Genomic DNA, 13256 nt, shown 5'->3' on the forward strand with positions numbered 1-13256 from the left:
GCACGAACGTGCGGGTTGTTACAATCTCCCCTACTTTAGGAAATTTCGTCCCGAAATTAATCCACAAGAAGGGTCGCGAGAGTTGATGCGAATGAGCATAGCGATTAGATGTGACGAGTTAGCGAGCGATCGATTGAGTATACACATGCGAGGGCATTACGAAGGCTAAGCGAGAGCGACGAGTTAAAGTGATCCGCATGATTGAAGGCGATAACACACTAGAATGCGATTCCAAGGCGTTTTGAATTTTGGAACAGTCGATTAATTTGGAAAAACTTGCTCATGAAAATCTTCTCACGGTGCGGCGTTAAGCGTAGCGATGTTCACACCAGCGCTATGAGAAGGGTTTTGTTAGGTTACTAAAAGATTTTAAAGTGATTAAAACTCGTTTTACGAAATTTTCTCGTCACGCGGCAGTAACTTGAGTAGATTGCCACTCCAAAGTTATAAGATAATCTCGTTTTGCACAAAGGTTTTGATCAACTGTTAGAAAAGTTTCGTAAGAAAAGATCAGTTTAAAATTTGTTGTAAACAAAGCCTTTTAATAATACCAAAATTTAATTTTAAGGTCGGCCCCGCATGGCACTTTTTCACGAAAGTTCGACAATATGGTTAAAATACTTATATATAGGAACTACCAGCGGCGTATCCACCATGTTTTAGCCATATGGCTTCCGTCTCATGAGGCGGTGTCATCCGTGTCGATATAGTACAGACAGAATTGCGATGACTCGATTCAAACGAGAAAGGGTTGGATTAAGTCTTGAAAGGGCGAACTGAGCGATGAAGTCGTTTTCGAACTCAGTTCAGCGATACAAGTGAGGTAATAATCAATTGATAACACAACATACACAGTAATCGAAAGCGGCGACGATAAGTGAAAAGCGATAAGCGACAAGCGAAAAGCGATGAGCGATAACGTCAAGCGATAGCAACAACCGTTGAGTGTTAAGCGGCAGTCAATGCGTTTCGAGCGATGGAGACCTGCTGATCGGTGCATTTTGGGTAGACGTTATTGAATACTATTTATAATAAAAATGTATCGATAAAGAGCTAAAATATGCTACTTTAGTGGGTTTTTATTATCAAGCAAGTTAAGATGGAAACGAGCTAATATGATCAAATTAGAGATAAGTATAGTGGTAAGTATTCGCGCCTGTCACGCGGGTGATCCGGGTTCAAGCTATTGGTGTCTTAGTTTTGACTTTAAAGGGTAATTTAGTTTTGGTGGATTATTGATAATTTGAAACAGATCATCGAATTCATGGATTAAGAATTAATTAGATTTTAGAGATTTAATGGGCCATCAAAACTAGCAACTTAACTTGACTTTTATGATGTAGGAATTATGGGGGCATAGCCCAAACGGAAAGAACAATTAGTGACAGCCCATACAAATTAAAAAAAGGAAGTCGGTGGATACTTTGAGAAAAAAAAAAGGATTGAAGGCAGACGGCAGTTTTGAGGGATTTCTGGACGCACAGAAGGCGGTCCGCCTTCTGGCGGCTGTACACGGTTTAAGAGATGATTGGCTAGGTGGTTTTCTTCAAGTGAACGGTTTGTAGGCTTTATTACTTTTCTTAGTTTTATTCATTATTGGATTTGTTTTTGACATTGACAACGTTGTTAAACAATTTGATGTGTTGGTTTCTTTGAACTATTTTTATGTGTTTTGAGTTCTTACTTTACAACTTGCTCGGTTGATGACAAAACTTCGTAGCTCGTTGGGTGACATAGAGTAGGTTGACTCACACTAATAAATAGGGTAATTGAACTGTAAAAGATCTGATGACAAAGACCTATTTTTTATTACCACTTAAATTAACCAACTTTTCAGCACCATGTCTATGTAGTGTCCAATTAATGATTAAATTGAGTTTTGTGTAAACCTAGAATCTGAAACTTGGAGGACATTACCTTTATCTTTTTGCTTGTGGCTTCTGCTTGGATGAACGATTACTTTGTTTTTCATTAAACTTTGTTTACGGATTCTTTTTAACTGGTAAAGCTTGACCACTTGTGTTGAATTCTTGGTAAACGTTTTTTTTATATTTGAATTATTTGTCGTTTATCAAGCGTATTGGCGGCATACTTGTATCGTTAGCGGGTTGGTAAATTGGTGGGTAGTTGATATAAATAAATGGATTATTAGGTTGTATGGTGAATCTTAAAAACTATCCCTAATAATTAATCAAATTCATTAATTCCGAGGCCATGTCTATGTGGTGTTATGAATCTGTAAACGGGTTTTTGTGTTAAACTTGCAATCGGGAATCTAGGTGGGAGTTGCTTTTCTTTAATATATAATAATTCTCTAGTTAAACACTAACCACAAATTCCCCGTGGATACGATACCCTACTTACGCTATCTACGTAGTTTAATTAGGTTTTTGATTGACTCTGACGACAGTCATCAAAATGGCGCCGTTGCCGGGGAGTAGTGCGCAACGTGTGTTAGTTTAATAGTTTTGTTTTGTTATTTTCGGGTTTACGCTGGTTGTGTTTTAGTGTGCAGGTACTTCAGGTGTATGCATACTAGGGGCTCTCACAGGTCATCACCGCTATCGTTTGATCCGGAAATTGAAAGAACGCTAAGACAAAACAGAGTTTTAGTACGAGAAAACAAGATCATTGGTTCACCCACTTCACCCATCACACCGAGAAACATCATGGCTGATTCTCAAATTCCACCTACAACAGGTCAATCATCCTCATCCTTTATACCTACTTCCACCCAACCATCACCAAACACCACATTACCTAACACCACCGCTGAATTCACACCATCCAATGTCACCCAACCAATCACCACTCAAGCTGAACCCGCCATCACCTACAACCCATCCACCACAATCCCACCATTATCCCACTTCTTTCCCCCAACTACGGGTCAATCATCATCCGCTTTCACAATTGCACCAAATTCAACCATTGTGCATACTACTTCATCCTTTAGACCACAACAATCGGGTTTTCAGTATTCGACCATCCCATTTGGGCAAACTTCGGGAATTCAAGGAGATGGTTATGATGAGGGATTTGAAGATTTTGAGGGGTATGATGATGATGGTTACGCTTATGGAGGTTATGGTGATCAAGGGGAGTTTGGGTATGTGCAAAGTTAACCTCAAGGGATGACAAGTGTTAGTGGAATGCCACAACAACAACTTATACCACAACACATTCGGCCGAGACCACAAGGGCCACCAATGCAACAACCTATTCCATTGCAACAAGTCCGGCCACAACATGCACAACCACAATTTCAAAGACCACCTCAACGCCCACCGATGCGACAACAACAGTTTCAACAACCGATCACATCCCCACACTTATCTTTTTTCGTCCCGAAAAAAATCTATGCAATGGAATCACAATCAGAACATTGGCATTTAATATATTCAGTTATTTTATTAACAAATCAAACCACACGTTAACCAAGATTGTAGGTATACGATCCACCTAAATCCAACCGCCAGCTTCCAAGCCCTTATTCACGATTCATTTAAGTTCAACAATTTATAGTTATCTATGGATCTCACACTCAAAAGACTACAACGTCACCTAATCCCGTTTCAAGCTTATGAGATTAAAAGATATATAATCTACCGTCTTATATAAAAAACCCTTATATTATTCCGATTAAATTTAGGATGGATAGATGGATGATATTGCGAGCTTTACATGCTTTGCTTATGATCAGTTTAGCGGACATACGCCACACGAGTCACCATCCCCATGGTTAATGCCATAAACTTCACATATTTTTTCTTTTTTTTTTTCAACATGTGCTCAAATGAATGGATGGAATATTTTTTTCGGGCGCCACACTGTTTCGGATTTGTTTTCACAAAAAGAAACAGGTGTGCCAATTTAATCGGAAAAACTTATAAGTTTTTTTACTTATGACGTACCTCTTATACTCTCCACAGTTTCAGTTTTGTCACAGCTCCTAAGGCGAGAACCCACAAGACTCCTATTTTAAGGTATATTATATCGCTCCTAAGAAACTCTTCAGCTGGCTGGGCCTACCCACATATCCTAAGCTAGACGCATGACCAACTGTTTATTATCTCTTATATATATATTAATCAAATGCCAATGATCCAATTATATCTATCATTTTCCATTTATTGCAAAAACTTTCTTGAAACATTTTCAATTTTTTCAATTTTTTTTTTTGGATTTTTTAAATTTTCAATTTTTTTTTATATATATTTTTTTTAATTTTTATGACACGACACTAACACTAATTAAGACACACTAGACGCTAGTCTCCCCTCCCCACACTTAATTCCTGCATTGTCCTCAATGTGGAAGGAAACTACGACTCAAAGATAAAAGAAAATATATATGTACAAAAGATTGGAACAGACTCCCCTGGTTAAAGAAGCAGGATCCTTGTGAATATTCCAATGCGACCGTATAGCATTTCCTTCGCGGCCGCGTTCAGTAAAAACTCGGGTTGCTCTTTACAAATGATGTTCAGATCATCCCTGTCCAAATGGAGATTGAGTATGGACATGTCGATCAAAACCTGCAAAACTAACACACCCAACATAATACTGAACTAAACAAAAAGAAATAAAATAAAATAGAAAGAACAATATTTTTGGTTTTTTTCTGTTTACTTTTTTTTGTTTTGTATTTTTAATTTTTTTTTTTTTGAAAACTAGAAAAACAATAAGCGCACTAATTCCCCGGCAACGGCGCCAAAATTTGACGTGTTGCAATAGCCTCAATCCACTTCGAGACATAATCCACTGCTACCAAAATGTATAAGAAGCCATTCGAATTCGGGAAGGGACCCATAAAATCTATACCCCATACATCAAATATCTCAACAACCAAGATTGGTTGTAATGGCATCTCATCCCTCTTCGATATACTACCCATCTTTTGGCAATTTATACAATTTCTAGCAAATTCACACGCATCCTTGAAAATGGTGGGCCAATAAAACCCACATGAAAGAACCCGATAGCCTGTTTTATGCCCACTAAAATGACCCCACATGCGGACGAATGGGCATGGGTCAAAATTTCCAACACTTCTGTTTCGGGCACACACCTTCGTATAACTTGATCCGGTCCAATCTTGAAGAGATCCGGTTCATCCCAAATGTATTGCTTTACTTGGACCATGAATTGTTGTCGAGGCTTTTTGGTCCAATGACTTGGAATGGCACCCGTGGCTAAATAGTTGACATAATGAGCATACCACGGTGCAACGAAAGTGGAAACGGCTAAAAGTTGCTCGTCGGGAAAACTTTCATTAATTTCGCTCACATCATCGGTCCCTTCCACCGGAATCCGAGACAAATGATCCGCCACTACATTCTCACTTCCCTTTTTGTCTCGGATTTCTAGATCGAACTCTTGTAACAATAAGACCCATCGAATCAAACGAGGCTTCGCGTCCTTTTTCTCCATCAAGTACCGGACCGCACTATGATCCGAATAAACCACCACTTTGCTCCCCCAAATATACGAGCGAAACTTATCCAAAGCATATACCACCGCTAGTAATTCCTTCTCGGTTGTGGTGTAGTTAAGTTGCGCTTCAGATAAAGTTTTACTCGCATAGTAAATCACCACCGGCTTTCTATCAACCCGTTGACCCAAAACTGCACCAATAGTGGTGTCGCTTGCATCACACATTATCTCGAACGGCTTTGACCAATCCGGTGGTTGCAAAATAGGAGCTTTGACCAAGTGTTCCTTCAAAACAGTGAAAGCTTGCATACACTCGTTAGTTAAATCAAATGGGACATCTTTTAATAACAAGTTGCATAAGGGTTTGGTGATAACACTAAAACCCTTAATGAAACGTCTATAAAAACCCGCGTGTCCCAAGAACGACCTTACACCCTTAACATTTTTCAGAGGTGGCAAAGATGATATTACCCGTATTTTTGCCTTATCCACCTCCATCCCCCTTTCAGAAATCACATGACCCAACACAATGCCCTCTTGCACCATGAAATGACTTTTCTCCCAACTTAGCACTAAATTTTTCTCAACACATCTTTTTAACACTTTTTGTAATTCATTGAGACAAGCATCAAAACTAGTGCCAAAAATGGAGAAGTCATCCATAAATACTTCGAGCGACTCTCCAACCATGTCCGAGAAAATACTCATCATACATCGTTGGAAGGTTGCCGGAGCATTGCACAAGCCAAATGGCATTCGCCTAAAGGCAAAGGTGCCATATGGACAAGTGAAGGTGGTCTTGTGTTGGTCATCCGGGTGTATGGCGATTTGGTTGTAACCCGAATACCCGTCTAAAAAACAATAGTATTTTTGACCCGATAGTTTTTCAATAATTTGATCAATGAATGGTAGCGGGAAATGATCCTTAGAAGTGGCGGCATTCAATTTTCGGTAGTCAATACATACACGCCACCCGGTAACCGGTCGGGTGGCAATTTGTTCACCACTTTCATCCTTGACTACTTGAATGCCGGCCTTCTTAGGCACAACTTGGGTGGGACTCACCCAAGCACTATCCGAAATTGGATAAATAATTCCCGCATCCAACCATTTAATTACCTCTTTTTTAACTACCTCCCATAGGTTCGGATTTAATCGCCTTTGAGCCTCTCGTGTCGGCTTCGCATCTTCAGTGGTAATGATTTTATGCATGACAATGGATGGACTAATTCCTTTGAGGTCGGCAATCGTCCATCCAATAGCTCCCTTGTTCTCTTTTAAAAACCTCCATCAACGCTTGCTCTTGTGCCAACTCCAAATTAGAGGCAATAATGACCGGTAAGGTGTCATTATCCCCTAAAAACACATACTTCAAGTGGCTAGGCAAGTCTTTGAGCTCCAACTTTGGCGGTTCCTCCAATGATGGTTTCGTACCCGAATCGATCTCCGCCAGTAGACCTTCAAATTGGTGGGTCCATGGTGGTCGACCTTCTTTCAACGCCATCGCATCTTGCGCTTCCTCTTCAACCCGGAGTGCATAAGCATGTACCTGTTCAGAAAAATCACACAGGCAAATATCCAAACCATCCTCCTCATACTCATGCGGGTTGCATCCATCAACTATATCTGCCATGAAACACTCATCAACACCGTTAGCATTAGAATTGTTAGTAAAAACATTCAAACGCATTTTTCTATTTCCAAAAGCCATATCAACTGTACCAAATCTACAATCAATAATAGCATATGCGGTGCTTAAAAATGGCCGACCCAAAATTATATTTTGTTGTTGCTTAGGGTCCGCCGATGAGTAATCCAAGACTAAAAAGTCAACCGGGTAATAAAACTCATCAATTTTTACAGTTACATTTTGAACCATACCCCGAGGTAACTTATGAGACAAATCGGCCAAAACAACCGTTGTCTCCACCCTTGCTAACGGACCAAAGTCATATTGGTCATATAAGCCCCCCGGTAAAATGCTAACTCCGGCTCCAAGATCTAGCAACGCCTTAGCCATTTGAAAATTTCCAACTTGTATATTAATCAATGGCGTGCCCGGATCTTGGAGCTTAGGAGGAAGCTCCCCATTTAAAACCGCACTCACTTGCCCGGTTAAATCCACCCGCTTAGGCACTTTCTTTTTGTTTTGCCTTTTTTGTGTACATAATTCTTTTAAGAATTTTGCATAAGCGGGGACTTGTTTTATTGCATCGAGAAGTGGGAGATTTATTTTCACTTGTTTAAACATGTCCCACATCTCCTCTTTTTGAGGGCCTCTCGACACGATAAAATTTTTCTTTCCCGGGTCAAGTAAGGCCGATGGAAACGGGACTTGACTCGGTTCACCCTCAACTTTTTCATTCTTTTCGTTTTCACCCAAACCCGGTTTTTTAACAATTATTTCTTTTGGTTTAACCGGTGAAACTTCATCATCACTTTCATTACCCGTAACATCCTCAACTACCCCCTCAACCAATTCGGGTGACAAATTAGCTTTAAATTCTTTTCCACTTCTTAAAACACTAACATGATTAATATTAACATTACCTCGTGACGAACCATGTGAAGGGTTTACCTTAGTGTCGCTTGGAAGTTGACCCTTACCTTTCTTCAACTCCGCCACGTCGGTTGCTAATTGACCCATTTGGGTTGTTAGTGATTGGATGCTTTTGTCACGAACCTCATCCTTTTGCATTCGCACTTCATCAAGTTGGTTCCGTTTTTGCATCTCCGTTTGCATACTCTTTAGCATCTCCATCATCTCGTTTCCACCCGAAGACCCCCCTTGTTCTTGACCCGTTTGATATTGTTTTTGATAGCCTTGGTTATCTCCGCCTCGATATCCACCTTGGTTATTGTAAGATTGGCGTGAACCAAAGTTACCTTGGCTACCTTGAAAATTCGGGTTTGCTTGATTTGAAGGGTTCCCATATCGAAAATTCGGGTGGTTTCTCAACCCGGGGTGGTAGGTGTTAGAGTTCATGTTATTGTAATTCCTACCACCTCCTCCTTGACCTTGACCTTGACCTTGAACCGCATGGACCTCTTCGTATTGCCCTTCCAACATCCCTTGGCAATTTTCAGCCGCGTGACCTGTTTCATTACATAAAGCACAAACATCATAAATTTAGTTAGTGGTTTGAACATTACCATCATCTATGGCGTGCACTTGAGGTCGGGCAATGGCCGGTCGGGCTCTTCTTGAGGCTTGAGCTTTCCTCTTTGATGTAGTTGCCATGCTTTCCAAGAACTCCCAATCATCGTTCTCATAATTTGCTCCAAAAGTCCCACCGGTAATAGACATCAAATCACGTGCATCTTCGGCACTCAACCCCTCGTGAAAGGCATTCATCAACTCCCACAATTCAATTCCATGGTGAGGGCAATTTTTAATCATAATATTGAAACGCTCGAATGCCTCGTGAAACATCTCACCATGTTGTTGTTGGAAGCTTCTCAACCCCTTTCTTGCATCGTTGGTCTTTTGGGCGGTGTAAAACTCATCCAAAAAAGTTTGTTGCATCTCCCCCCATGTATATATGGAGGCCGAAGGTAACGTGTAAAACCATTTCTTCGCCTTATCTTCCAAAGAAAATTGGAATAATACCAATTTGATATCGTCGGCCGAAAACCCTTGACTCCCAAGAGTGTTGCAAATTGAGTCATAAGCCTCTAAATGAAAGTAAGGCTCCTCCGTTGCCAACCCCTTGTACTTTGGTAAACTTTGCAAAGAGTTGGTCCTTACTTCAAATGTTCGCCCTTGATCATTATGAGGAATGACTACCGGTGAAGGGTTTTGAGTGATTACGGCCGAAAATGTGCTTCGATGCCCCTCACATTTTCTCTAAGGTGTCTCCTTGGTACACCATACCTACCTCTTGGAATAATAGGACCATTTGGCCTTGGTACTTGCCCTTGGCCTTGGTACACCATACCTACCTCGTGGTCACAATCAAATTTAATCCCAAAAACAACTATAGATAGTGGTAAGAGGGTATCGAACTCAGGGAGTATGTGGAAAGTATGTCGATTGTATAGCTTTGTAATTAAACTACAATTACCTAAAATGCAGAAATTAAAACTCAGTGATTTAGATTGTTGTTTTGGAAAACTAAATTAATAACTAAGAGCAAATTGAAATTGGTTGTTTAACAGATTAGGAAAACAATGACCATCTTAGGATTCAGTTTCTTTAAACAATTGTGTGTAATTCTAACTAGAAAGAGTTACATAGACATAACTCGTGTATAGATAATTGTTGTGATAAAAGGGAACAAAGTACTCGGATTAGATAACGCGAGGTTGTTTCCCGATGACCAATTAATCAGTAAGCAACCCTAACCCTTCCCGTGATATCTCGATTGCCAACGGCACCAAGAACGTACGATTGAGACTAGAAATTGCAATACCAATTAACACGCTACAAACAATTATGCATACACCATGATAAACAAGCAAACACAAGTTATCATTCTAGAAATTCAGAAATAACCACACAAAAGTTCAAAGGAAACCTGCACCTAAGATGATCACCGAAAGATCTAGCCACTCATAGCTTGGTGAATCATCATAACAAGCAATTCAATGTTCATACAAATCGAAAACACAAATTGAATGTTAGGAATTGTTTAGAACCAAGCCTAGACAGCCAAAATCGCCCCCAAAGTGTTTCACAAACGTCCAATCCTGAGGAATGATGAAAAGGCACCCATAAACCGCCTTAATTGTGGCAGTTACAAAGTGTTCGCAGACTCCACCGTAAATTACGGTATCACCGTAATTTACGGTGGACATAAAAGTGTTAGGGTGTTTTGAAACTGATTTATGGTGGGAACCAAATGGTTTTCAGGTCCACCGTAAATTACGGTGGGACCGTAATTTACGGTGGCAGCCTGAATCTTGTGTTTTGTTCTTCTTTTGCTCCGCACCTCCAACTCGTTCGTCTCTAAACCCTCCAAAGCTGCATTTAATCCATCTTTTAACTCCCGAACCGCACCTGAAACATAAGCAACAGTAGTTATCTAATTCAAGATAATTACACGATTAAGTGAAGGATTATTTCGTCTTTTAACATGATTAAGGGTTGTCCAACGGATCACCCGTCACATCCCCACACTTAACCGTTGCTTGTCCCAAGCAACTCATCAAATCAATTTCAAAACAAGTGATCAAATTAAACCAAACAAAACATGCAATCTTTTTACTAACCCCTTTTTAACATCCAACCAATGCACCCCTCTTTAAATCTCTCCTCTCAGTTACAAGTGAAAACTAGCAAAGATAAGCTAGACACACACTAGGCAAACGGGTGGTTGCACAATCATAGGCTTGTACCTAAATCGATCCTTCTCCTATATGTGCCAAACATGAATGCAAATCAAAGGGACTTCAAGGTTGTAACGTGGCTAGGTGTATAGGTAGGAAATGGGATATATATGAAGTAGCGAAAATTTGGCCCGGTCTTTTTATTACACAAATAAACAAAATAACAACTACCAAACTAACTACTAAATACAAGACAACTAACATCCTTTCTTTTCATTTTTCATATTTTTTTTTCTTTTCTTTCTTTTTTTTTTCTTTCTCTTTTTTTTCGTTTATTTTTCTGCTTTTTTTTATAGAGAAAATCACCATGCAATAAAGCATCACATATCTACATCACATTACTACAACTACTACTAATACTAAAAGACCGGGTCAAATTGGGCAAATTTTTAGGTAAGTAGCTAGGGGTAGCAAATGATAGGCTTTAAGGCACAAAATTGGGCAACTAAATGTCCAAACCCCCGCCCCTCTCACTACCATGCTCATATATAAAACTTATGAGGTCCAACCCCCCAAATCCCACACTCGCTCACACCAATGACGAGGCTACCTAAATGCCCTTATCCTTTCTACATTCATGTCTAACTAAGGACTCAAATCGCATTCAAGCACAAGTTCTAATGTACCCCCACCCGTAGCCACTCTCATCAAAGATAAGCAATATTTATACACGAGTGTGGCTACAATTCTCACCAAGAATGAAAAAGGTATCAAGGGTTGCCGGTGCACCAACTTGGGGTTAATCTAGGGTGTTCAAATTTTCACATCGTTTCGCTTGACTCAAAATTTTTCAAAATATTTAAAATTCCCCCCATCCCCACACTTGGGATACATTGACCCCAATGTATGGCTTTAGGAGGCTTTGATCACTAAATTAATTCCACATCAACAAAAGCTTCTTCACTCAAACCACAAATTTCTTTTTGTATTTTTTTCATTTTATATTTTTTATATTTTTTTTAACACATGACACCACCAACAAGCACCAACCCAACAAAACAACACAATCATACACCACCCAACCACCCAACCATAAACAAAATAAAACTACAACTATGCACAAATTATACAAAAGAGAGAATACCACCTGACTAATAGTAGCGCGGTCCTGGAGGTCCAAAAATGGATGACATCATGTCATTCCATTCTCCAAATCCAAATGCGCCGCTGCTACTCCCTCCTTGTTGTTGGGCTCCCTCTTGCTGCCTCGAGTCAATCCACTGTGAGTGGTGAAGTGGTGGAGTCGGATATGAGACACTACCATCATAAGGCGGTAATGAGGCATAATCCACATGTTGTGGATCCTCAACAACCGGCCTTCCGGCATGCCAATCTGCATGCATCCTCCTCGCTTGATCGTCGAAGTACCTATTATTCGTTTCCACCTCTCGGGAATACACCAATGTGCGGTTCCACGACTCTTGGCGATCAAAGCTATGTTTTAACGACCGCTCTATACTTGCACTATTCCTCGTGTTTTGATCATACAACGTCCTCTCCGACCCCGACCATGTATCAAAAATAGATGCCGGAGGACGTTGACTTTCAATCACTTCTTGCATCGTACCGTTATAAGCCCAACCCGGCTCATAAGATTGTTGCGCATAGTCGTAAAACATACCACCATGACCCCCTTGACCCACATTCAAGTTCACCCCACCTTGCGGTTGCTCCTCATAATCTTCATCCCCGCTTGGGATCTCTGCTTCACTCTCGGGTTCATCCTCTTCACCCGGTAACAAATCTCTCGCATTCGCCTTAAGAGCTCTCCACCTTTGGCCTTCCGACTTTAACTTGTGATAACGCTCCGTCTGAGGATACGTCCAAACATTCCCCAACTTATCCAATGTAAAAGGCTGGTGCCTTTTGTTGCTCCCCGATCTTCAGATGTTATCGCCTTCTGTTGTTTCATCAATCCCGTAATTATTCGACAATACGGGACGATGTCTCTTCCATACTTATTCCGGCAGATCCATAAGTGGTTCATGATAAGATAACGTATCGGAAAACGTGGAGCCCCATGCATTAACGAATAAAGAACGGGTACCTCCGGAAACCTCACCTGTTCTTTGTCTCCCCTTCTTGGAATGACATTGAGAAGACAGATTGTATGCAACAATTTAGCTTCTATCTTCAAATTCTTCCGGTATAGAATACCACTGTATTTACTGCGTAAAAATATTGCTGCCAACATATCATTCCATCGAACATGTTTCTCCGGTTTAAGCAAGAGGTCATCGAGAGTGGGAACCATGTACTCACGAGCCGGGAGACTATCATACTTCCCGAGCTTCTTTAACGTGTCAAATGACATCTCCACCGGTACCCCGTGCACCTCACCAATCAACTTCATCTGTGACGGCTTGTTAAAATTGTGACATTTCAAAGTCGCCATCCATTCTTGTATCTCGGTCATAAACAAGTTGCTTTTGTCTTTATCGAAACATTTGAGCGCTGATTCCCATCCTAGCGCCCGAAACTTATCAAACACCC

General features: G+C 40.5%; 1 non-coding gene across 1 annotated transcript; it reads left to right on the top strand.

The window, feature by feature from the left end:
* The first annotated feature begins 8806 nt into the window (after positions 1 to 8806).
* On the top strand, positions 8807 to 8912 carry LOC118481409. The gene has a single exon (XR_004865616.1). It is a non-coding gene; the product is annotated as a small nucleolar RNA R71 (small nucleolar RNA).
* The last annotated feature ends 4344 nt before the right edge of the window (positions 8913 to 13256 follow it).

This window comes from Helianthus annuus, chromosome 8 (genome assembly GCF_002127325.2).
Source record: "Helianthus annuus cultivar XRQ/B chromosome 8, HanXRQr2.0-SUNRISE, whole genome shotgun sequence".
In the NCBI taxonomy this organism is placed as follows: Eukaryota; Viridiplantae; Streptophyta; class Magnoliopsida; order Asterales; family Asteraceae; genus Helianthus; species Helianthus annuus.